The sequence below is a fragment of the Cyprinodon tularosa genome, unplaced genomic scaffold (assembly GCF_016077235.1).
Source record: "Cyprinodon tularosa strain WSP-4 unplaced genomic scaffold, ASM1607723v1 ctg26, whole genome shotgun sequence".
In the NCBI taxonomy this organism is placed as follows: domain Eukaryota; kingdom Metazoa; phylum Chordata; class Actinopteri; order Cyprinodontiformes; family Cyprinodontidae; genus Cyprinodon; species Cyprinodon tularosa.
In genome coordinates, this window is record NW_024038961.1 from 674559 (window position 1) to 702289 (window position 27731).

The 27731-nt window shown below is 37.3% G+C and overlaps 1 protein-coding gene across 2 annotated transcripts in view; it reads left to right on the forward strand.

Moving 5' to 3' along the window:
• Positions 1-248: 248 nt before the first annotated feature.
• The window catches only part of calcr (calcitonin receptor), an 85852-nt gene continuing 58369 nt past the window's right edge, over positions 249-27731 (forward strand). Inside the window, exons 1-2 of one of the 2 annotated variants that reach the window (XM_038288646.1) lie at positions 249-465; positions 575-660. The gene's annotated coding sequence lies outside the window, so the exon portion shown is untranslated. Of the gene's footprint in view, positions 661-27731 lie in introns of both variants that reach the window. The other variant, XM_038288647.1, reaches the window with a different exon arrangement.

Genomic DNA, 27731 nt, shown 5'->3' on the forward strand with positions numbered 1-27731 from the left:
TGGAATACAGCTCTCGGTTTAAAGAAATAAAAATTTCAGCATTTGAAATAACTTGCTGGGATCAATTAACTTTCAGACGACAAACAAATTTACCGATGCACCTGTATTCATACCCGACATCCACAGACTGCAGGCTTCACTTTTTTTTGTTTCTCCAGTGTTTGTTTTAATAGGCTACCGGTGTCCAGAGGAGGGTCCAATCCATGCGCGCAGCTGCTGCGCGTCTCTTCCCTGCGTGTCTCCAACACGCAGACAGAGCAGGAGGAGGTGAGACAAGGAGGAGCTCCAGCTCCACAGGACCGTCCGCGTAAACAGGAGGCAGCTCCTGCGCTTGGATTATACCGGGTAGTGAAGTGTCACCGCTCATGACAGCGGAGGCGCACCTCTCTTTGCTGCTCTCCACCACGCACCACAGCTCATCCTAATATTACTCATCTTACAATAAGAAATATACAGCTAAATCTGGTGCGCAAAACTGCAACAGTAGTGGGGCTTATGTGATTTTTAATTGTTTTTTTTTCTCCCCTGGATAAAATCAAATAAAACTATTTTTTTTCATCACTGCTTAAAATAGTAGCGCAGAATCTGAGAGCCGTCGGTGGAAGGACTTCTCCTTACGCATCTGTGATTCTCTCCCTGGAGCCGCATCCTCTGAAATCTGTAAGTCGTCACCTGATGTATTTTCTTCCCTAACTTTTTTTTTTCTTTGTTGGAAACAGGGCAAAGGTTTATGAGGTAGAATGATAAGAGCAAGTTTAATAACTCAAAAGACAGATACTGAATATTCTTGCACAAGGAGGAGATGCTGAAGGGATTTGCACGAGTAGATTAAAGCTGCTGATGTAAAACTGAAGGCTTTGACATTTGCTGGTAATTATTTTGCAGCTTGCATAGCTTGCAAAGAATACTTATTTAATAAGTATTAGGGTAATAAAGCAATTGTAAGGAACCTTTTCTATAGGAATGCAAACTGACCTGGTGCTTAACTGATATTATTGTTTAGAAATTCACACTATAATTGTATTTTTGAACAATTGATAAACATCTCTGTTGAAGCCTTCAATATAGAGACAGTTTAAAGCTATTAATAGTACTTCTTATGCTTGAAGTCTGAGAAAAAAGTAAAGAAAGTGATTCGATTATGTGCCAGACACAAATGAACATATGGTAAAAACATGTGTAGCGCTGTAATGATCTTCTGGATCTTGTATGTCAAATGAATATAGTCAAAATGAAGCGCCTATGATTAAAGGTTAATTTATGCAACCTGTATGTGCATGCTGTTATTAAAGACAAGAAAATCATACAGACTCTTTGTTTAGAGGAACCATGTTTATTATTTGCAGTCAGAAAGAGTGATATTTATAATCTATTATCACCCAAATCCTCCATTTCCACTACTGCGTGCAGGTTTTTAAACCGCGCTTCATGCCTGCAGCTCTCTATTGATTAACTTAGGAAAGTCACAGAAAAGGGGAAAATAGGCATTCCTTCATGGACCCAACGCCCACAACCCACAACCAAAAAAAAAGACCAAATTCTTCTCGAATGCTGCCTCATTTCAGTCCCCAGTAAGGGCAGAGGATAGTGTTCGAATTCATGAAGATGTCAGCAGCTATATTAGGGAGATTCCTTTGGGTTTATACAGCCATGTTTAGTCCAACAGCCTGTGTCATCATGAGTTGTACTGGAGACTTAATCAACATCAGGGGGCAGAAAATACTGAACTCTGATGTGTACGAGCTGTGCAACACAGAGGAGGACAGGAATAGCAGCAAATACACAATCAGGCTGTCAGAGAAGAAACAGGAGGGAGAGAGGGACAGCCATAAGGGGGAGATCTGTACAGACAGGCATGCTTGGATATGGAAGGTGCCCTGCAGAACTGGAGTTGACTGGCAGTGTGTTCATCTGCTTTGTGGTGGCTCAAAGATTACTGTCATTCAACAAGCTGCAAGTGAACATTTCATCTGAGTGTGGGTCAACCTATCCAAAAAGATCCATGTTTTAATTTCTATTTAATCAATGATTTAAACTTATAAGAAGAACAAGCTTTAAACTGTAGCTCATAATTTTTTTTGCCTTCTTGATCTTTTAATTGTCTGGTATTATAAATCTAGATTGTTTTGTCCAAAGCACTGAAGCTAATTGCTAGCCAGGGAGCTGCCACACCAAACTAGTTTTCTACCATCTTCAAGCAACTCCAGTCTCAAAAATTGAACCCTGGTGGCAAATTCCACTAATAATCCTCCTGTGCGAAACATGTACTGAGAGCAGCGCATGCATAGTGTTCCCAATCAGACTAAATTCAATTTAAAAATCTTTTTTTTTTTTTTTTTACTCCATCTTTCTCTTAAGTAAGGACTCGGGGCAGAGAGGCTTTGGCCGTTCCGTGTTTCGTACATGTTGCACACAGAAGGATCACTTGTGGTTCACTGCCTCCTAAAGTGCCTTTGTTTCAGGTGTAAATAAGTTTAGGCTTCTGTATAAATAATACTAATATTACAAAAAGGTTAAAGGTTTTATTGACATTAAAAGGTTTAAGGTTCATAAAACACATAAATTATTGTGTTTTTTGATACAACAGCCATTTTACAAAAGTAGAAGTCCTATATTTCTTAACCCTTATAGCTGTTGGCCTCAGCATACATGAACTACTATGGATATAAAATATATCACTTTCTCAAGAGCTTTCCTCCAAAATCCTAAACTACCCCTACACTGCAAAAATGAATATGTAACAATTTCTTAAATTAAGTGTATTACAGTAACCCTCAATTTGAGTAGGTAAATAGGATGATTTGCCAATGGAATTAGTATCTTTACTCTTAAAATAATATATCTATATAATAAACACTTGAAATAAGTCAATGCAATTTTTTTTTTCTTATTTTCAATGTAAATTGTCTTGTTACATTAGTAAAGTGTTTCACTTACCTCCTAAATTAAAGAAAATTCAAAGCCAAGAAAAAATTACTTATTTAGATTTCAATTTTTTGCAGTGTAAAAAGATTTCTTCACACATTTTCCTTTTGTAGTGTCTTTTTTTTTGGAAATTGGTTTCTTATATTGTATGCAGAGCAGACTGTCTGAACCGACTACAAGTACACACAGAACTGTGTCCTACCTTTACTTTCTGATACCTTCACATGCACAATGTCATGTAATTGGCTCCTATCCCTCAGGAAAGTTAAGCTGACGCTCACTGTCCGTTGTTAGTCCTTGGTTTTAATAAGGCTAATGGTTCATGTTTTATTCATAGATACATGCAATGACCCTGTACGTCAATCCTATTTTATGTCTTACCCTCGTAATCAGTGATATGATGAAGAAGACAACCCTTAATTGACTATTCAGGGCTGCTGACATTTGGTCGATTACCTGATAATGAAAAGATTATTTGAATGATTTGTCTGATTACAGCCAAAAGTTAATAATGTGGATATGGAAGAAACCAGTCAGATATATATTTTTAACAGAAACTTGCTGTCCTACCAATTTATCATACTCACACATTAAATCCCAAATCAGTTTCTGATTTTTAAGTTTAAATTTTGGGAAAATATGACTATTGTAGAAATAGCTATTCCTGTGTTTTTAGTCACAAAAAGAGTAAAGCTAAATTTAAGTGCATAGATTATACAGTGAATTTTTGACAAATAAAAAACAATTTTTTTTTTTGCTTTTTGTATGTTATTTTTGCTCCTGATTGTTGTATTTCCCTGGTTATTCACCACATTGGCTATGTACTACTGATTCCAGATGAGCATTTTCATTTTGGATAAATATTTAAATAAAAATAATATTAAAGAACTTTCTAGTTTCTACTTCACAATTAATTTAAAAATCTATTCCAGTCAAAATCTGGATTTTCACCATCCTGGATTTCTCACAAGCACAGAATGAGTTTCCTTTCTTGATTTAATTTTTAACTTGTATTACTTAGTTGTATTATTTTATCTAAATTAGTGTTAAGATTAGCTGGATGGACAAAAACACATATAGAGTGAAATATATTGTATTGGAGATGTTTTGTTTAGATTAGGTAATCCTAATAGGTTTGATATTGCTTTAAATATGTTTTTACTATACAGTAGTTCAATGTTGTATTGATATTTGCATTGTGAGAGTATTTATTATTAATATTACATTCATTATTTGACAGTCTACTTTACTTTGCTTTATTGCCTCTTCCTGCCTTTTTCTCTGCAATGTGCTGCTTCTTATTTTTGTGTCATTTATGTTATTTTGCTAAAGAAACCAAACATAAATAATACAAACAAAGATTAGATATTTGCACAGTTGGATTTAAACATTTATCCATTCAGGTCAAATGTTCCAAGACACTGAAAGGTCACGCATCTGATCTAAAGTTCCCCCTGTTTGCAACCCATTCATCAGGCTTTGACGGATCCAAGAGTGGTGTTTAACCTTTTGGATAGTCAGGATGGCATTGGTGTTAGAATCACATAGAGCAATGAGAAGGAACAAATGATTGATCAGTATTTAACGATGTTAAAGGCAGTATTAAAAAAATAATAAAATCAAATAAAAAAAATAAGCAGGGCTTGTATGCTTATGCAATGTTTTGAAAAACCAGCAGGCTAGCCTATGTTAAGACTGAGTTCAGAGCCACTTTGCTGGTGATACACAAAGACAAATTCATACAAGTCAAATAATGAAGGCAATCCATGTCAACTTCTCTTTTGGTTTTGTTTTGTTTTTGTTGTTTTTTGGTTTCACCATAATGGCTATGAAAGTTAACAAATGCTACGTTCACACTGCAGGCCTTAATGCTCAATTGCTATTTTTTGTAAAATCCGATTTTTTTGCATTGCCGTTCACATTTCCAAATATATGCCACTTGTATGTGCTCTCCTGTGTGAACTGCATTCATACGATGCCAGTGTCCCGCATGCGCAGTAATGGATGCAATGATGTCATAAGCAAGCATGCTCTGTGTTTACGGAAGTAAACATGGATGATAGTGTGGGAGCATCTAGTGATCTTTCCCAACCATAAAAACAAAATCCTTTCAAGATGTTTAAAAAAAAGACTACTCTCCACATTATCGTCAGCCTTGGTTGTTTTTCTTCCCGCTTCTGCGTAGCAATACGCAGAATAGTGACCTTTGTTGAGGTCGGATGAATGTGACCTGGCTGTTCAACACAGGTCGCATTTGAAAAGATCAGATTTGTATCTGATCCAGGACCACGTAGCCAAGTGGCGTGGGTCGCACTGGAAATATTGGATCTCTGTTGTTTAGACTGCCATGAAAAGATCAGATACAGGTCGCATATGGGCAAAAAAATCGGATTCACTTCAGGCTACAGTGTAAAACTTAGCCAAAGTCAGCTCACTAAAAGAATCAAAATCTATATTGAGATCTGTCAAAAGTCCCTCAGCTGCCATATTTGTGCCTCTTTTGATCGCATTGACCAGAATAGACATCATCACGAATTAGCAGTTTATTTGTAGGTGCATCTCTTAAAAACTATGTAAATGTATCAAATCCTGCATTAGATATAGTCAAAACATTTATTAACAACCAAAATGGGAGAATTGGATAATATCTTTAAATGCTACAGTTTGTGCAGCAAGAGCTAAAACGCCCAACACTCTTCTCTTGTTTGTCCAGTATGAGTCAGAAAATAACTTTATGCACGCATTCATTTGGACTCTTGTGTATCGTTCCCTGAGCCAAAAACAGGATCGTACGTCGTAAAATGTAATTTCACAGTCATCTGTTTCAGTTATCTCCGCCCTAAAGCTGTTTGCCAAGTCCAGGTGGCTGGATTTAGTGCCGAAGGAGCTTGTAAGCATTTGAATCTGATTTGAGGCTGGAACTGAGAGAAGAGGAGCCCATGATATTAATGAGAAAAGAATGCAATTACCACAGCATCACTGTTGACGTAATCCAAGCAAATCCATGTGTTTCATGCTGTGACACATCCAGTCTGAAAAAGTGCTGAATCCAAAGCTGTTCAGAAATGGAGCAGGTGAAATGTTATCAATAGGTGGTGCTAGAATAGAGCGGATAGCGGATCAGGCCTGTGCAGACAGATGAAGGGGAGAAGGCATCTGAGAAGACAGAAAGACACATCCACAGGATGATTTCTCACAGTTCAATACTATCATTAACATGTCTCTGTGTTTCCTCCAGCTTGTTGTACTTGCTCCTTCCAATAATACCTGAATTCAATTGGCAGCACAGCTACTCAGGACACTGCAGAGCTGCACAGCTGGTGGCAAAACGTGCTTCTCCACTGGCCGGATTTATTGAATGTTCCCTATCTCAAATCATGAAGATTTATTTGCCACACCAGCGGGTGTGCACATTCGCATCACCTATTAATTATTTTATTGTAAACAAGTCATCAAATATATTAAACTCAAGGCAAAATAAAAAAAATACAGGTTAAAAGACTTAAAAATCTGTTCTTCAGATTCAAAGTAAAACCTTATGGTGTGACGAAAGGATACTAGAGCAGCTCATTATTGAATAGCTCAAAGTCTGAGCAAACGATTGATTTATCTCTCCTTTTAGCAAAAGGAAAAATTCACACAAATTCTTTCCAATTTTCTGGTTCTTATTTGGTTTTCAAATTTTCTACAGCATGAAAAGGGTTGTTGACCCTTCTAAACGCACCACAGTTCATGTTCAAGCCCACAGAACAAAGTAAGCAATTAATTATTGGTATACTTAGTTCACCTATAATGGAAATAAATGCAAATTCTAGAATGACTAATAATGGACAGGCATTATCTCTGATTTATAAATGTCTTATCAACATCTGTTTTTCTCATTTTATAAAGTTAATATTTTTATTTCTATATTAAACCTATCAATACTGTTCATTTGTTCCAGGTTTGCTGTTCTACTTGCCTTATTTGTTAGAGTGGGTAGATGATCACATCAAGGGGGGCTTTAGTTCAAAGCTTGTGATGTTTTTTAATGATATAACATTGTTTTGAACTTTCACATTTTAACAATTTTTTTAAAGACATGGGTAAGTTTGTACTGTTCACATTAATCAGTTCAAAATCTGTTGAATTGTGTGGATTCAGACAATTCCATTCAAAATTTAGAAGAAAATGAATATCTGTATCCTCTTATTTTTATTTCCTTTTCCGCTCGTTTATTCATTTCCTTTATTTGTGCTGAGAGATGCTTGTCTTCCTCTGGATACCTCTCTGTCCTTCCTATCTCACCTTGTAGCTCTTATCTGATTGGAAAATACTCCCTTTTTATGTGTCATAATGTCGACCTCTCTAGCAGTCATCTCGCTTCTGCCATGTTAAGTTTGAGTTCATAGCACATTTTATTCTTCCTATTGCAACAAGCTTGTCAAAAACTGAATTTGCTGACTTTTTAAGCAGAATAAAATAGATTAATCCATTCAAATATGTAATTTCTAGTCTCTTTATTTTGTATGTAAACCCGGAAGATATTCAGCTAAATTTTTTATTATGCCTTTTTGGACTCGATTTACAAAAAAAAGAAAAGAGAAACCAAAAAAAATAAGAGCAAACTCCAAAATTATCATTAAACTATTCCTCTGCACACATACTGAAATGAGCACAGAGACCGCATCAAATGCCAAATTCATTTTCTGCCAGGGAGAAATTGTTCTTCACAGAGCTAATTACACTTAGTTAACATATGAATTTTTTTTTAAGGATCCAGCGTATATAAACAAAACCCTAAGAACCAATGGTTTGAACAAAATTAATATGTAACTGCATCAACCGAATGATTCACTAAAAAAAACTTCTAATAAAATCATTTCAATGAACTATTCGAGGGAATCAGTGCACTCAAAAGAAACGCCGTTCCCATCATTATTCTGCATTAGATCCAAATTATTTTTATAGTAATGTAATGACATGGTTACTTTTACCTAAATGCCACATTAAGGCTGTCACAAGTCTGCACCCAAGTCATTTGTACTCTCTAAATTCTACTAACATAAAGGAAAAAAAAGGCAATTTTGCTGGCATGCTTTAGAGGGATGCTGGCTTGAGTCAAACTAGCTGCTCAATTATCAAGTTCAAACACTTATATTTGTCCATCAAAAGCTGAAAGATAAAAAGTGCAAGTTCACTCATTTATATTTTTGCAAGTAATGACCCGGCGGATAAAGGCGGGTCATTATCAACGATACAGACAGGAAGCACAAAGCTTTAAAAAAGCTTTGACGGTGAAAAAAGCAGTCATTGTGAAAAAAAGATAATATAGATGATAAATGATTCAGAAATCATTTCATGGTTCAAACAAATGTCTAACAAGAGGATTAGTGACAAATCAGCCGTCTGGAAGACCCCTGCGGTATAGTATTGAAGTCTTCCTCCCGTGTGAGTTGAAAGAACAGCGCAATATAGTTTGGAGTAATTAATGGATTTGCAGAATGTTTTTCATCCCCTCCAAGGACAACTCCGTGGGCTTTATTGGAGGCTGCTAATGCTGACTTATTAGAATATCTCTAAACTATAAAACCATTCAATGATTTCCTTTATTGTTCTGCTCTTGTTCACTTGGGCTCATACTCATCATGACTTACGGGACCTGCTGTAACAAGGACTGTAATTGCTCCTATTAAGCTTTCAGTGATTGATCGGTGGTGTCTAGAGAAACCTATTATACAGACTATGATCTCACAGCATTCTCTACCTTTTCATGTAAAATGACTCAATCAGGTCTTTGTCAAAATCTAAAGCATGGTTTTAAGTTGAGTGGAATCATGTTTTTGGAAGAAGGAAATAACTGAAGTTTATTTATGGTTTTTGTGATCACTGAAGGGAAGATGGAAAAAACAAATAAACAAAATAGCAACTTTTGTTTGTTTTACCATGTATTTCTGCTGCACACATACAGCAGCAGAGTCATTCTAATCACCTGTTAGGAGGTTAAAAAGGAAACTCTGTCTTTAGGGGGTTTCTTTGTGAAGGGAAATTTAGATTGCGGCATCTGCAAGAGAGCACTGGGAGAGCTTGACATGTTAGGTCAACTAATCTAGAGTTGAAGAATTGATTCCAACAGTTTAAAGAAATACAACACCTGTAACATTTAAAAATGGTCAATTTTAAACTTGTAAATAAAGATTTTTATGCAAAGTTAGATATCAGATGGAACTAAGAACTTTAACAAGCGACTATTTAATAGTAATTTTTTAGTTTGTTGTAAAATGTGATTCACTATCTTAGATTTAAGCCTAAAACATAAAATGTTGATTCATTATATATATATTTGTATTAAACTTTGCTTCGTCTTCAGAGGCAGATCAGACTAAAGCGTTTGAAGTATTTCAGATATAGAACTAGATGATCAAAGTTCCAGATTTTCTGTAAGACTTTGAAAAGTTCTTTTAGATTTAGAATAGATAATAGAATAGAACAGAAAATGCCTTTATTGTCCCACAAAGGGAAAAAAGATTATAGAAAAAATGGTCACATAAATGTAGACCTTAGAAAAATGTATAAGAATAGCATAAAAGTGAAGAGTTCAAAAATAAACAAATTAAGTACTATATTGTAAAGTGTTTTAACAGTATAACAATATGCAGTATAACAATATACAGCAATATATAACAATATACAGCTATACAGCTATGGACATTATTTACAGTAATGGATATGAGAAAAATAGCAGCAACATCAGAGATGTGCAAAATGACAGCAGTGTGTTATTTAACTGAGGTAGAAACTTCAAATTCAGCATGAAAGTAACAACTTATTGAGGTTGTTGGGAACAGTGGTGGTTATAACGTCTTACAGCTGCTGGGAGGGAGGATTTGTGATAACGCTACCTGGTGCATATAGGGTGCAGCAGTCTGTCACTAAAGGAGCTCTCCAGCTCTGTAACAGCTTCATGGGGTGGTAGACATTATCCAACAGAGATGTTAATTTAACTAGGACTCTTTGGTTTCCCAACTCCTGCACTGAGTCCAGAGGGCATCCAATCACAGAGCTGGCCTTCCTGATCAGTTTATCCAGCCGCTTTCTCTCACATTTGTTATGAACTTTACTATCATTCCACCATTTTACACTGTCATATCTTCTTACAATATCTATACTTTTGGTGACTGACAGATAATATTTTTTCAATTATTATTTTTTTTTGTGTGGCATTCCTTTGTTGAATTGGTTGGAGAACAACCTTTAAACACTTTCACAGGCTGTAGCTTCAAGTGGAAAACTTGAGCTTTGATAACAGTTGCAGTCAGTGATCAGGCTTTCAGGGACACAATGATAACATGTATTTCAACCTGGAGAGACTCACACAGAGAAAAGTTGCAGTTAGAAAATATTAAATATTTTTATACAGGCAACACAATCATATTCTTCAAGATATTTCTATCTAAAGAAAACCAGCTGATTGTCTTGACTCAGTGACTTCCTGCAATCCCTCACACCAAGCATGCATGTAACAACAGTGGAGAAGAAAACGCTCTTTTAGCATGAAGAAACCAGCAGAACCAGGCTCAGTGTAAGCGGCCATCTACTGAGGCCGACTGGGGTTCAAGAAGACAGAAGCAGATGAAGACATAAATGAAATAAGTTCTTTGGCACTCAGGCCCTGGCAGAAGACTTTGATGCTGTGAATCAGCATACCCTTGGATGAGTAACCTAGAAAAGGATTAGCGTAGTCTTCCCCCGGGGCCCAAACGCTGGTGATGGAATAAACCGGAGGGTGAGTGGGACTGAGAATGAGGGAGGAGATAGGGTGCAGTAGGGAGAAAGTTTCGCTTGCATGCTGGAGAGAGAGGCTTGGCCAGGAGCTAAATGAAGGGGATCTTGTAAGATGATTGGCTTCAGAGAAGGTGCGGCCCCGGAGTGGATTGGCTGGAGTTGAATGCGGGACATCGCAGGCGGTTCAGGTGAAGCTGATAAGAGTCTTCCAGATTGAATTTACTCTTAAGCTTAATTTCTTTATATTTTCCGTGTTAAATGAACATGCTAATTTTAATCATTATTAGAGCCATCAGGAATGCAAATACATCTCCTATCAAAAAAAAATAAAAAATTCAGGAAATTCTTGTGAGAGCAGCAGCCATCTTGGGTATTAACCTTGGTTAGGCAGGGGGCCCACGTTTTTCCATATGCTAGTTAATGATATTATGTTCAGTATGTTAGACTTCGACCTCATACTGTAGTAAAAAACAAATGGTTATTCTTTCTGTTTCCCACCGAACACTGAATAACTTTGCCTTCAATACTTTAACTTTTTTATTCTGCATTCTTTTAGGGATTTTTTTTTATTTGCACCATAATGGTTTTGTTCTTTAGAGACTCCCTGGTCACAATGCTTTAATCCTTTTTTTTTCTCTGTGGCTTCCCCCCCCCCCCCCGTTGTCGCTTTGTTCTCTAATTTGCGCCACTGCTACTTGTGTTAATTACATTTTGTAATGTAATATTTGGTTATTCTCCCTTCCACGCTCTCCATTATTGGTTCATTTTATGTGTTTCTATTTTCACCTACAGGACAGAATAATAAAGAACTGTTTGAGAACTTTTATTTTTATATATTTATTCTTCTTGCTTCTGCACATGTCGTTGAAAGCACTAGTATCTCTTGCTGTCCCATCTCTTTCAGTGTGTTTAAACTTGCTAGAACCTAAACACAGCCTGACTCCTGCTCTGACACAGTGGTGCATATATAAGACTCTCTCTCCCTGGAGGGAGAACTGTACTTGAAGCCTTTCAAGTGAGGCCCAGCAGCAGAAATACTATTTAATTGCTTTTCTCAAAGCTATCAGCGGAAATTCTGCTTCCACAAGTATAGATGCATGCAGAGAAAAGTCAGTTGTGTATATAAAATGTATATTTAATACATATTAACATAATGATATTTGGGATCCATTCAAAGGTAAAAAGATGTTTGAAGAAATCTTCATTTAAAAGATGTGTTATCTCAGATTCCACTATAACCATTAATTGATGATAATTATTCGTAATATGTATTAGTAAAATATTTCCGGTATAGGATCAGAAAAAAACTTTGCTTTTTGTATATATATTAATATGTTTAAACCAGCTGCCCTTATTTGTGTGTCTCTGTTTTAGAATGCTTGCTGATAAGATTATTATTTTCTTGAGAAACTAACTGAATGTGAGGAAAGGAGAATATGCTGAGCGATATCATACCAAGCTAGAATTATCAGGATAAAAAAAAAAAAAAAAAAAAAAAATCATTATTGCTTCCTTTTTGTGAAACTGAAAGCGGAATGGGAATTTTGAAGAGTTCTGATCCAGAGATTGAGCGAGGGAATAGTGAGTGCTGTTTATTCAGTCACATAGATGACAAGGCCCGGGCTCAGTCCATCTGTCACCATCCTTCCTCTCTCTGAACTGGCTCTAGAGATCTTAGTCTGTTTTCTGTGCCAGTTGCTTTTGCACAGTTGAAATCATGTCCTAGGTGGCAAAGAGAAAATATTAACAAAAGTAAACCCGAGGTAATGGAGGGATTTTTTTTTGTATATCAATTTCTTATATTTTTCTATGATCATGAATGACCAAGTAATCATTTACTTTAAAAAAAAATGCATTTGTCAAGAAATTAATTTAAAGTACGTCACAAAAGCAATTCTATCCCCACTCCATCCGTTTTATTTCACTGAGTGTATATGATAGACAAGTACAAATAGTAAATGTGCAAATAAGAGAAGAAGGAAAACAAATATTTTTAATAAAAAAAAAAACAATCTGAAAATTGAGGACATTATTTAAACATCCCCTTTCCTCCAAAAGTGCTTTACAAAATGATAATATAGATTAAAAAACTCACAGCTGGATTTTATTCACCCTTCATAGGAAGATTGCTTAAAATTGGCTTTTATTTATGGGTGTGTTTGAGAAAAAAAGAAATTGTTAAAATAAAAGTAAACTTTTGCGATATTCTGCATAACCATTTTTGTGAAGTGATCTTTATATATAATCTAGAGGCGACTGATTTAGCTTGTATTTCTCTGTTTTTGAATCTCAGTGATAGGGGTGTGTGAAATAATCGTTTTGGCGATATATCGTGATATTCGGCTGCCCAATATAATATCGATCTTTCACTTCTTAGTATCGATTTTCAAAAAAAAAAAAAGATTACATAAAACTTTGATGGGAAAATGGGCTACCTCTGCACCACCACTCTGGTAGAAAGCGCTGTGGAGCCCTTTAACTGTGCGTGCAGCACCAAATCTGTATTTGAGGCAGTCACAGTGGAAGAAAACCCCAAACAACATGTATAATAATACCTAATCAATATTTTCTGATGAAAATATACAGCGCTTGCTGTTTTATCTCATCATTTGATTTTGATAGCTGGGGAAAATATGGTAATATATGGTGATACTGCAATATCGTGATAATATCGTATCGTGACCCAAGTATCGCGACATGTATCGAATCGCAACACTCATGCCAATACTCACCTCTACTCAGTGATATAAACAATAATACTACAATTGAATATTTACAAAATTAGAGCATATAAAGGTATGGAAATATTTTGCATACACGCTTACCAAAATTAAGATTCTAACTGATATTATGGCCAGAGATGACATCAAACCATGAGAGCAGTCAGAGTAACATAGCACTTCAGTTAACAGGACTTTACTCAGATTATGAAATTATTATGTATTGTGCCATAGGTGTTATCAGTAGTTATAGGAATTGTGCCTCAAATAGCAGATATTTCTTAATAAGATCAAGCTTCTTAAATAGATACTCTTATTTGCTGTTTATCAGTGTTAATATAGTAAAAAATAATTGCTCTAAGATGAGTTGCTGTTTTGCGAAAATGTGTTTGCCTCATTATGTATTGATAAATTATTAGAAAAATTTTTTTTTTTTCATAGATAAAGTTTTCTTGTGTATTGTTGTGGCATTTATGTAGCTTGCTATATATTAGATTTGGACCTTGGTAAAAATCCCAGCTGAGGCTTCCTCCAAATTCCATTGTCTTTCTTAGTCACCGAATACTGTATATCTCTGCTTAGTAAACTGTCTCAGACTTCAACAATCCCATACCTATATAAAAAAAACAACATTAAATAGGCTTTTCATAATGAAATTACATAACAAATACTGTTAAGACTTCATTATGGGGACATTTTTATCAGCTCTCATGCTAAACTAATGAATTCACATTTAGTTTGATCTTATTTACAGTGAAAATTCCAAAGATTAACTTGCTTGGTTTATAAACACAGCTTTTCATGCTGAAACCTAATTCCCACAGTGCTAATGGTTGGCAATGAGGCCGACTGTAATAGTGAAAGTGCACAGCATCAGGCACATCAATTCACATTCATCCACTGATTAGTTAATAGTGACTGCAATTTGCAGTGTACTTTGCTAGCCATACTCTTCCTGGGCTGAAAATGGTGGCCCATCAACATAGCACAGATAATGGTATCTAACATGGGATATGAGAGGAAATGCGAGACGGGGACACTCACCTCTGTGAATGTATGCCATGGTTGGGTGTGTTTCAGGACATGTGTGTGTGTGTTGGTTTGGTAAAGTAGAAAGGTTTGTGGCACATTATTTTACAGAGCTATACTTTCAACCTCCCTCTTTCACCTTCATGTCTATTTCTTAATTTTTAAAGAAGCTGAAATGTTTGGTGCCTTTCTCTATGAATACCTCATAGCAATATTAAAATCACATAAACTGCTGCATCTGAAAGCATTTTTCAAGCGCTTGATTCTGTGGAGACAAAATGCTCTGAGGGCATATCGATTGTAAAGGAAAAGCCTTGCAAAACTCTTGTCTTTAACTTTTCGCATTTTTTCACATCGCGATGTACTTCTAGATATTGTATATTTTACAATCTGATAAGTGTAAAATGAATCTGTACTTAGTGAGATAATTTTTGTTCTTTTTTTGGGCTTAGATTTAGTGGAAAGGGTCTGTTAGCGCTAGGATTCAGAATTAGCCTAAATATTCTCAGTTGAATTGAGGTCTGGACTTTGACTGGGGGGTTTTAATGCACCGATATCAATACTCAATCTAAACCAGTCAACTGTTCTGGTAAAAAAGCATCCACCCCTTAACAAGTAAGCCCAAAATGCAGATTGAAAATAATGATTTTAGTTATTAGTCATGAAAAGCTATTAAACCCAACCTGGCCTGTATGTGAAAACTTTTTGTCTCTTATTTCTAAGGGGTGAGAGAGCGAACGCCATTGGTCCATCGATCAATTGATGATTTGATTTGGTTTTGAAGCAACATGGCAACCCAAAAAATAACTTATCTTTCAGTAATCCACAGAGCGTTTTCCAAAAGTCACAGGGATCATCAAAAAGTTGTTTGGCAAATATAAGGTGGTAGGATTGTCCTTTGTGTATTTTCTGCTAAGCATTGGTTTTATTCTTGGATCTCTTTCATGGATGCTTCAGTCTCTTTCTTATTGTTGAGTCATGAACTTTGACATTAACTGAAGCATCAAAGACCCACATTGCTTTAGATTTTTTTTGTGTTGCTTCCTGGTTGAGTTCTTGATGCGTGCCTGGAGGCTGGCTACTTCTGAAAAGGTTCACCATGATTCCATGTTTTTTTTATTTGAGGATGATGTGGTTCACTGGAGTCCTAAAGCCTAGGAAATGCATTTTCCATTTCCAGATTGATATCTGTCAGTGACTTTGTTTCTCATCTGTATTTTTTTTATATATTTTTTCCAGGAACAACTTTTAGATTTTTCTCTTTTTTTTTTTTTTTTTTTTTTTGTTGAGTAATCTTTACTCAAACTTTGCCTGAAATTTCAATTGATTTCTTTGATTATCTCAACCTAAATAGATTTAGGATATTTTTTTGAAAGGGGCAAGTACATATTTATAGCACTTTCCTTGGCTGAATGTTTAGGATTGTTGTAACGATTAACAATCCAGTTTTATCTATGCAAAATAAAAAATATCGATCTACATCCTCATCTTTAAGATATGCCTTGAAATTCAAAAGGTGCATGACTAGTGAGCAGGGATTTATTATTATTTTTGGTTTAATCTGAAAAACTCACACGAAGAAAAAAGACAATGAGGAGAAATTTATTGATACAATTACTTTGTCGTTGGCGCTCAGACCTCGGCAGGAAACATAGGGCTTAATTTTGATAGATATGCATGAACAGGAGCAAAAAATAGGGCTGTTTCCCCCTCAGGCCTGAAACTGGTGGTGGAGTGGAGATAGATGAAGTTGGTCAGTCTGCAGACTGCTAGTTAGCGAGACGGTATGCTGAGCTTTATGGGGAGATCCAGTGGATTGTGTGAGCTGATACTAGAGCTTCACTCAGGGACCTGGAAGATGGAAGTCCAGTTGGATAACTCAGGTTGGGAGAACATGTCCATGATGAGCAAGCATGAAGCGAGGGTGGGGAGGAAAAACTCCCCATTGGGAAGAAACCTCTGGCAGAATCAGGCTCAACATGGCAGTCTTCTGCCGGACAGGTTGAGATGAGACAGGGTACGCAGTAAGAGTCCAGGAGGAGTGACACTCTGATGAAGCTTTAGCTACGATGGTAGAGGAGGGGCTGGAGGTGGGTTGAAGCGGTGTCATCTAAATGAAGTCACACAGCGCATCCACCGCTTGTGTACAGGAGCAGACAGGTGCTTATCGGAGGCCTTTTAAGATGAGCTTTGGATGCTGATTGGCTTTCGTTGAGGTTTGGTTCAAAGCTTATTGGCTGTGTCGCAGGTGGATGTAGGAAAGCAATGGGTTTCTTCAGTTGAACCTCCGCCTAGGCTCCATATGAATAAAAAATACAGTTTTTGATTTAAATGCCTGAATCACATGAAGCCTAGAGGTAAGATTGAACAAATCATATTTGATACGTTATTAAATTGATATCAGTGTGGAATAATTGTCTTCGATTGCTAGATGATGTTTCATCATATTGATCACAGACCTGTGATTTGAATTAAATGAAAATGGTAATGACAGACTTTATGGTATCAGCAAAGATGGTATCATCATCCAAACAAACTGAAAAAGTGATCTTTTCTAATAAAGCTGGTAATTTTTCACCCCTAAAACTAGGCAGACCTCTTCACTTATCTGTCTTATGTTAAATCTGTTGGAAAACCTACAAATGAAATACTTTCAAACTTGTGGCTAGAAAAAGAAAAGCGTGCCAAAGGTAATGAATGTTTTTGCAATATGTTGGGGTTTGTCATCAATATATGTCTATCAAGCCAGAAGTAATCTGCCATGAAAACTTGGGTAAGCAGAGTTACTGTCATAATAAACTGGTAGTATTTTCTGGATTTCATCTATGAAGAAACGTATTAACAGAAAAAAAAATTCATAATAGTTAATTATCAAAAGAAACCTAACCATCTCCTAGTCGATCGTTAGAGGCTGGTGCCTATCCAGCAGCATTTGGGTGAAAGGTAGAGTGCACTCTGCAGTTTTTTCAACAAATAATAGAAAACTATACACAAGCACACCAATCATCTAAAAGTCATGTTTTTGGACTGTCAAAGGAAGCTGGGGTACTACAAGAGAAAATACAAATTCCATGAAGGAATCCATAGGCAGGGATTCAAACCTGACCTTTTAGCTGTAAAGCAGCAGCGCTACAAAATGCACAACAGTGCTGCTCACCAGAGGGAATACAAAGGAAACAAAATCAGATCACTTCTTTGGTTTTTAATTGGAATTCCCAAATTAAAACCTCTCTGCCGTATCTAGTAAACCAAACCATGGAGATACGTACTGAATCCATATCTAGACAAACTAGACAAACACAATATTATTAGAACTTTAATGACTCTGTCTCTGTGCAAATACTATGCCCTTTAATGAAAACATTTGCAAAGGATAAGATAAGCGTGTCTGGCTGCTTGCACATGAAACACGTTTGATTTTTGCTCTAATCGCTCCTCAGAACTGCAGCTAGAAATCCCTGCTCTTCCCAAGCTGCCTTAATGTGGTGTTACTAGCAGGGCATGACCAATGGGGTGCTGAGGAACTTATCCCCTATTTGACATCACATTTAACAGCAGCCGCTGAGGAATTAGCTTTACAAATGATGTGCGAAGGTATTAATGCACTAGACTGAAAATGAGGCTTATTTTTGGAGGACAGTACACCTTTAACCACTGTAAAGTCAATAAACTGTAGAAAAGATTGCAAGATCTGTTATTGTTGTGTAAACACATCCAACAACACTCGAGCTGTGGGAACCTGTTTTCAGTAAATGCCGACATAAACCGATACCTGATAAGGCAGTGGTGCTTGAAGATGTGCTTTGTTATATTGCAGCCCTTCTATCCTCTGTGATGTTGTTATATCTTTTTTTTTTCTTCTGGAACATTAGAAATCATCCCATGTCTGTAAACTGGAATCTCAGCGTTGGTTTGGTCTTTTTCCAGGTAATTCTGCATATAAGCAGTAGCTCTCTGGTCTGACATCCTCTGCTGCTTTCTACCAAGGTCAGATATTTGGCTAAAAAGTCAAACTTCCAGCTTTTTTTCTTTTTTTCCTTTTTTCCAACTTTGGAAGCATTTTTCTCCCTCGGCATATGCTAGTGAAATGGTTGTAATTATCGTAGGCATTCACATTGAGTGGAACAGCTGCCTGGAGTCAGTGAAGCAGTTGGGTTTGTTCTCTGTTGTTTTATGTGAGGCTGGAGCTGAGGCTGCTCTGCCTGTGCTCAACAATATGCCAAGGGAGATCAGTTTTGAAAAATCCACGTAGATCTTTCTCTGATTGTTTTTCTTTTGTTTAAGAAAGCCAAATTGTGGTTTCAGCTAGGATGAATTCAATTTTCACTTTTTTTTTGTTTCTAATATAATCAGTGCCCAACATCATTTAGTTTTAGTACTCTCTCTGCATAGGTGTTAATATGCCATATACTGTACAGACTTGGTAAAATTAGCTAATTCCACCAACCTGAACTCATTTACTAGCGCAGATTTTTTGTCAGTTTAAGGTCTGAACTCTGGCAAGGCGAGTCCATAAGCTGAACCTCTTTTTGAAGAAGTCATTCTTTTTCCACTTTTTGAAGCTTTAACTCCCAGTGATGCTGTGAGAGCACCAAAATTCCTCTTGCCCAGGGTTGGCATTTTAAATGCTATTCCTGAATTGTTTTAATAACTTAGCTTTTTGGGCACTAAATTTGAAAGTTACAGCTACTGCGCCCAAAATCAGCACCCAGTGTTGCTTTAAAGTAGGGATGCACGATATTGGGGTTTTGGCCGATATCCGATATGCCGATATTTTAAAACTCATGTAGCAGATAACCGATATCGATACTGATGTTAAAGCTGGACAAAAATAAGTAGTCATTGAAAATAGCAGGTTTGTTATCCATTTCTGACACTTTGAAAAATAATATACTCAAATATATTTTCATATGCTGATATCAAATTGATTTTTAAAAACGCGGTATCGATCTATTTTACTTTCAAAATCTTGTGAAATTTCATCGTTCTGTTACAAACTCTCGTGATATTTTGCAAATTCTTGTGAGATTTTGTTAGTAAAATAGATCAATACCGCGTCAATATATCAACATATAAAAATATGGCAAAATTTCGTGAATCTTCGGGGGATTTCGTAGCATAACGATGACATATAGCAAGATTTCATTAGTAAAAGAGATTGATATGGTCTTTTTAAATGGCAATATATCAGCATATGAAGATATTGTGATATTTTAATGTATCAATATTTTTCCCTCGTCTTTAGAAGTTTTTAAGTCTGTAAAAAAGAAGTTTTTGAGGAAGAAGAAGAAGTAGTATTTTTTTTTTTTTTTAGACTTTAGAAACTCAGAAGCTGATCAAATATCGTGTAAAATATCGGTGGGGTGGCCGATGTCCGATATTCAGTTTTAAAACCGATACAGACCGATACCGATAGGGGGCCGATTATATCGTGCATCCCTACTTTAAAGTTTCTTACAGGCATTTCACCCATATTGCTGCGGCCACTGTCACATTTTGACTCTAGTGTCCCATGCAGTTTTGGGAGTAATGGCAGTACATGATAATCACCTTGTTAACAGATTTATTTTTTCAGTAACCGAGTATTCCAAATAATTACCATTTGAATATTTATAAGGCAATTGCATTACTTGCGATCTAATGCAGCACGTTACTTTAACTCGCTCCATCAGAGCAACTCTTTCTATTAGGATGGAGATAGGTCCAGAAAGAGAGCAGCCGCTGAGATTCAGGCATACGATTGTCGGGGGAAAGTTTGCGGGTTTGTATTGTATAGGCTGCTGATATTATGATTTTGTTCACACGGACATACTGGAAGTCCGTTTTTCTGTTCTTTTTGCAATTCACTGGTTAAAATACTTGAAAAGCATTATTCTTTTTAGCCTTTATGTCTGTTTGTTTAGCAAAGTGAGGCCTGGTAATGTGCATAAATATCAGATTCTTAAACATCTGATATGTTTTTTTGTTCTTTTATGAAAATCTATATAAATGTATTGTATTTGAGTGTCTTGGCTCACATGTCCCACCACATACACTAAAATTGTGAAGAACAGTATATGTTTTCAGAAATGTTGTCCTTTTGAACTAATTATATAATTTGTTAAAGAATGTTGAACATTAAGTCAGAGTTGCATTGATAGTTCAGAAAACGGGAATATCAATATCAATACAATCAATCACTAGGAAGAAGTAGCTATTCACTATAACTGGTTAATTTTAAAGTAAAGTTCCCAACACTGTTCCTATGGTAGCTATAGATGGAGTGTGAGAGATATGTTTTAAAACTTGCAGCTGCATATTTGGATTTATAACATTAAGCTTAAACTCCTTCTCCACCCATTGCTAGAAACACCGGTTTTAAGAGCAACAATCATATTATTTTTGCATGAGCTGATACATCCATCCATGGGTTGGGAGAGATGGCTGAGTAAGAAATTGCTTTTAATGTTGTTGACACGTCTATATATATATATAAATATCTGTACATACACGTGCCATAGGTTGACATTTTCATGTTCTTTTTAAGGGATCTGACCCACATGCAGGGAACCACTCAGAGAACCAGAGAAAAGGTTTAACAGGTTTATTGTGAGCATGAAGCGTGGATCCAGAGTTACTCAGAACGCTGGTGAACCAGAACTGGAAGTGAGAAGGGAAGTTCAGGGTTTAGTTCAGGTTCCGTGGGAAAACTCAGAAGACTTGCAAAAACAAAGACTGAAACGGGACTCACGTTTCCAGAAAAATATGTCCTTCCCAGAATCCGGTTGGTGTGGGTTATTCCAGAACTTGGTTGACTCGTTGGAGGGCGGACATGTTTTATTTTGGTTTGGTTGGTTCCCTGAGGAGCAATGGAGCTGACTCCCACTTAGATTTCCAGGAGAACTTGAACGTGTGGAAATTTATCCCCTGCTCAGTGTGAAGCACAAACAATCCTTTTAGGGGGAGTTGGTCCAAACATCCAGTTAGCGTCCCCTGCTCAGTGTGAAGCTGAAACATTTCTTCCAGGCGGGAGAAGGCCAAAACATCCAGTTTCTGCTGAGTGACAAAGACAAAAAACAACAAGGTTAGAACTCAGTTAAACAAAGAGTTAGACTCAGCTTGGCTAGAGTACCCAAAACTGGCAAACACTCTGGCGTCGAGGTAGTGGCAGTCAGCACTTTAAGAGTCCTCAGATAATGAGCCAACCATCCGCAGGTGTGTGGAAGGGCCAACGAGAACCAGGCGCCACCTGGTGGTGGAGGGAGAAAACACAAACAACACACAACCCACACAAACTGGATTCCTAACAGACATAAGTGTCTGCAATTTAAAATATTTTAAGACTGGTATACAAGAGTGTGAACAGAACATGAATTTTTTCTGATGCAAGTTGTAGCATTACCTCTTTTGTAGCTCATTTAAAACAACCTGAACCTTATTTTTGAGGCTGTTCACATGCATAGTCACACCCTACACTTGGATATATGAATAAGGCCAATTTCTATATGAAGAATGGTAATCAGCATCCGATGTTGATGGAGAAACATGCTCCTAGACAAATTCATTTGAAAGCAACAGAAAGGGTAATCCCTGTCACTTCTCGTGTTGAAGAAATGCTCACTAACCCTCGGTCCTCAGCTTTATATGCTGTTCAAAAATATTTGCATTTATCTGATTTTGGTGATAGGGATTTGGCAAAACCTGCTTCTATCCCCTCTGTCTCTTAGACGTGAAGCCATTAGCCAGTATCTGCAGCATCTTAGACTGAATGCACAGTCACTATTTGCATATTTCCTCCACTGTGAGACAATTTTCTATGTGAATTAATTTCATTGTAGACATGTTCCCTGCAAGTATAAAATGTCAGTGATGTTAAGATTGGACAGTGCATGTTGTATGCCTGGAGAAGCTATGTTTGCATGATTGCTTTGTAGTAAAATGCCTTTCTATATCTGCTTAATTTAAGCCTTTTATGAGATTGCTTGATTGAAAAGGAATTAGACGCACCCCATTGAAGATTTTTGTAATAATCAAATAGATGTCTGAATGTGCATAGTTGTTGTTTTGAAGTTGTTGTTTTGGACTGTCAATGCCATCTTAGATTAAATCACTATGCTTTTTTTCTATTGTGCTTTGGCTGCAGCTGCTGTTACAGTGATATTTCTGTCAACCTCCTCTTTTTCTCCCTCCCACCCAGCTGGACTTATTTTTTTATTTTTGTGCAGTGCTTTTTCCACTGTACAAGTGTACATCCAGAAGCTGTTAGTTGTTCCAATAAGCACCTATCATTTTCCATCAGAATAAGCTCTTTGTCACTGATGCTCTTTGAACTGTCTTGTTTGAGTTTGTGATTAAGAAATAGGATTGGATTGATGTCGGCCCTCTGGGCTCCTGATCTCGCCCTTGGAGATCAATTTTCTTTTTGATTGCCTTCCTTGATCTAGAGGTTGAGTTATCTTTTATCCTTGAATTGTAGCACCTCCTCTGTGTTAATGCCTCTCCAAGCCGATCTTTGCAGCCATATTGTGCCTGCGTGTCCAGAATAGTTCACACTTTCATTTCCCTTCCCTTTTGTTTTGTAATGCTTTCAATGTGGTGGGTAAAGATAGCATTGTATCCTCTCCAAGTCATGGTGAAGCATGGAGAGGTAGGCCTCTAATGTCTGTATGGGGAGAAGGATAGTGTGAGAAAGCACAAAACTCTCCAGGTAAGTGACAGATAGAGGATTTTTCTTCAGAAATTTGTAAAACTATCGATCCCTTTTGTGCAGTAGATTTTTGGCTACAGCTATGCTGATGGATGGTGCTGACAGAAACTGCGATCAGCAGAGTAGAACATCCAAAAATAAACTAAACTTAATATTTAACAGTATAATGCATTTTAAAAAGAACACAAAAATACAAGAAGTGTCATTAGGACGTGTAAAGTTAGAAATTATATGTCGTGCGTTCATATGCATTCCCCCTTTATTCATTAAACCCGTTAAGAGTTTAGTTGCCTGTCCTATTTCCACAACTTTAAAACTACAGAGAAATTAGTTTCCAACTAATTTGAGTAGCTCTGTCAAAAGGTCATTAATCATTGAAGTGGCCAAGTTGCCATCAGTAACTCTAAGTGGAGGAGCTGCAGAGATCCAGATTTCATGTAGGGGGAATCTTTCAACACTTTTCACCCTGTGGATCTAGAGTAGGGAAAATAAAGCCATGGTTGAAAGAAGGTCATTAAAAGTTCTGGGTGCAGATTGTAATATTCCTTGCAGGGGGTACAGCGAGCATTTAGATAAAGGTACTTGGATGTGAACATTTTGGCACAACGTGTTTGGCACAAAAACTGCTGCACATCATCAAATCAGCAGGTCTTCAGTTCCAATCAAATAATTCAGTTTCAATTTCAATTCAGTTTATTTATATAGCGCCAAATTCACAACACATGTCATCTCAAGGCACTTTACAGTTCAACCAGATCATACAGTCAAATTGATACAAAGTTTTCTATCTAAGGAAAACCAGTTGATTGCATTGACTCATTGACTCAAATACAATCCCCCACACTAAGCATGCTTGTAGCGACAGTGGAGAGGAAAAACTCCCTTTTAACAGGAAGAAACCTCCAGCAGAACCAGGCTCAGTGTGAGCGGCCATCTGCCGAGGCCGACTGGGGTTCAAGGAGACAGAAGCAGAGATACAAAAAGCAGCTGTAAAAGGCGGCCCCGTCCAGGAAACACGCAGCCAGGCAGACGAGCTCCAAGGCAGCTCCCATGCCAGAGGACGAAGAGAGCACATCCACCCAGTCACGGTCAGAGAAACAGGACCACACTGGAAAACAGGCCGATCTCCAACATCTATAAACAAGGGTGTTGATAGAAGCAGCACAGCTGATGTTTCTTTCCAGGATGACGTCACAGCCAAGCAGGAACAGACGAGGCAAAGCTACTCTGAGGAAAAGCAGAGAGAGCAGAAGGTTAGAGATTGAACTAACAGATTCTGCAGAATAGGAGAACAGAGAGAGAATGAAGCAGAATGATGAAATGGGGGTCCCTATGTCCTCCAAAAGTCTAAGCCTATAGCAGCATAACTATAGAGATAGCTCAGGATAACCTGAGCCACCCTAACTATAAGCTTTATCAAAAAGGAAAGTTTTAAGCCTAGCCTTAAAAGTAGACAGGGTGTCTGCCTCACGGACTAAAACTGGTAGTTGGTTCCACAGGAGAGGAGCCTGATAACTAAAAGATCTGCCTCCCATTCTACTTTTAGAAATTCTAGGAACGATTAGTAAACCTGCAGATTGAGAGCGAAGTGCTCTGTTAGGAACATAAGGAACAATCAGATCTCTGATATAAGATGGAGCTTGGCCATTTAAGGCTTTATATGTGAGAAGGAGGATTTTAAATTCTATTCTTGATTTAACAGGAAGCCAATGAAGAGAAGCCAGGATAGGCGAGATATGATCTCTCTTTTTAATTTTCATTAGAACTCTGGCTGCAGCATTTTGGATCAGCTGAATGCTTTTAACTACAGTTTGTGGACTTCCTGATAGTAAAGAATTACAATAGTCCAGCCTTGAAGTAACAAATGCATGGACTAGTTTCTCAGCATCACCCCTGGACAGGATATTTCTAATTTTTGTAATGTTCCTCAGATGAAAGAAGGAAATTCTAGAAACCTCTTTGATGTGGGATTTAAATGACAGGTCCTGATCAAAAATAACAGCAAGATTTTTTACTTTATTATCTGAAATCAGTTTAATCCCATCCAAATGAAGTGACTGGCTAATCAGTTTCTTTTTCAGAGACTCTGGTCCAAAGACTATAACTTCTGTTTTGTCTGCATTCAGGAGCAGAAAGTTAAGAGTCATCCAGGTTTTTATGTCTTCAAGACATGCCTGTAATCTATGTAATGGGTTAGCTTCATCTGGATTTATAGACAGATATAGCTGGGTATCATCAGCGTAACAGTGGAAATTAATCCCATGCTGTCTAATAATTCTACCAATTGGGAGCATGTATAAAGTAAAGAGAATTGGTCCTAGCACTGATCCCTGTGGTACTCCACAGGTAACCTTTGAGCGTGTTGAAGATCTATCATTAACATGAACAAACTGAATTCGATCAGATAGATAAGATTTAAACCAGTCTAGTGCTGTTCCTTTAATTCCAACAAAATATTCAAGTCTTTCTAAAATTATGGTCAACTGTATCAAATGCAGCACTAAGATCCAACAGGACGAGCACAGATACAAGTCCATTATCTGAGGCCATGAGAATATCATTAGTGACTTTCACCAGAGCTGTTTCAGTGCTATGATGAGCTCTAAAGCGAGACTGAAACTCTTCAAAAAGTTCATTATGGTGGAAGTGATCGCAAACTTGTTTGGCAACTACTTTCTCAAGAATTTTGGATAAGAAAGGAAGATTGGATATAGGTCTATAATTGACCAAGTCATCTGGGTCAAGAGACGGTTTCTTAAGCAGAGGTTTAATTACAGCAACCTTAAAAGCTTTAGGTACATATCCCTGTAACAGAGATAGATTAATCACATCTAAAATGGAGGAGGAGATCAAAGGGAATACCTCCTTAAATAACCTGGTTGGAACTGGATCTAACATACAAGTTGAAGGCTTAGATGAAGACAATAATTTTGCTAATTCAGAGAGTTCAACTGGATCAAAGCAGTCTAAACCCGGTTCAGATTCCATGACTACCTCAGGTACAATCGCGGATAGAGGAGTGCTTATGATCTTATTTTTAATAAGATCAATCTTATTTATAAAGAATCCCATAAAATCATTGCTGCTAAGAGCAGGTGGAATGGACGGTTCAACAGAGCTATGGCTCTGGGTGAGTTTGGCAACTGTATTAAAAAGAAATCTAGGATTATTCTTATTCTCCTCTATTAATGAGGAGAAGTATGCTGCTCTTGCTTTACAAAGAGTCCTCTTATACAGCAGTAAACCATTTTTCCAGACTAAGAAGGACTCTCGCAGGCCTGTGGAGCGATATTTTCTCTCCAGTTTCCTAGCATTTTGCTTCAAAGTACGCAGCTCTGCATTAAACCAAGGAGCAAGCTTTCTATTTTTAACGGTTTTCATTTTCAAAGGAGCTGCGTTGTCTAAGGCAATACGCAGAGAACTAGCAACCCCATCAACAAAATCATCAACCTGTGAAGGGGAATAAGCTAAGCTTTTGCACTCTGCAGCACTGCTCAGTGACACAGAGGAGAGAGAAAGTGAAGCAGATTCTTTAAAATTTATAACTGCACTATCTGATAAAGATCTACTAAAATTGAACCTTCTTTTGGGGGAGGAGAACTCTGTTAAAGTAATCCTGAAGGTTATTGGAAAGTGGTCAGAGAGGACAGGGTTGTGAGGAAATACTGTTATTTCTTCACATTCTATGCCGTATGTCAGCACAAGATCCAAAGTATGAAGATGAGAATGCGTGGGACTATTCACATTTTGAACAAAGCCAATAGTGTCTAAGATAGCATTAAATGCTGCTCTTAAGCTATCGCCTTCAATGTCAGCATGGATGTTAAAATCTCCCACTATGATGACCCTGTCAGTATTTAATACCAAATCAGAAAGGAACTCTGAAAACTCATCTAATCAGGTCATATGCAGGACTCTGGAGAACCTGACTGCATAACGAGGAGGTGATTCAGCCAGTTGATTCAGGTGTGTTGTAGCAGAGACACATCTAAAAGGTGCAGGACATCAGAACTCAAGAGCTCGAATTAAAAGTGATAGAAATATGCACTGAAAGTTCTGCATCTATTCAGTAAAATCAGTGACCCCTAACACCCCCACTCTAGACTGTTCTCCCTGCTGTCCTATGGGAAGGGTAGTAGCATTCTAGCCAGGACAAGCAGGTTCTGCAACAGTTTCTTTGCAATGCCTTAACCTCTTAATATCGTTTAATATAATATATTAATATATTTTGCATACCCAAATTGAAAATTTAGGAACTGTAAGCCCAAATTACATGTGTGATACATTATTTGAAAGCTAACACCTTCTACTTTCTGAATATATACATGCAAATTGGGCGAGTAAAACCAGTGTTGTGCCTGAACGCGTTCATTGAACGAAAGTTCATGAACTCGTTCATGTTTTGGGCGAACGTGAACTGAACGTACTGCATTACTGCCTGATGAACGTTATTGTGAACTCGTTCATTCTGGTGTCTGTGAACGGCACGCTCTCTCAGTTCAGCTCCGTTCAATAGGTTGCCAGATTTCTATAGAGTCCTCCAGGCGAAACCCCGGCTAAATCAAACCGTAAACAGGCCTTAATATGTAGCGGGAAAAACACCCAAT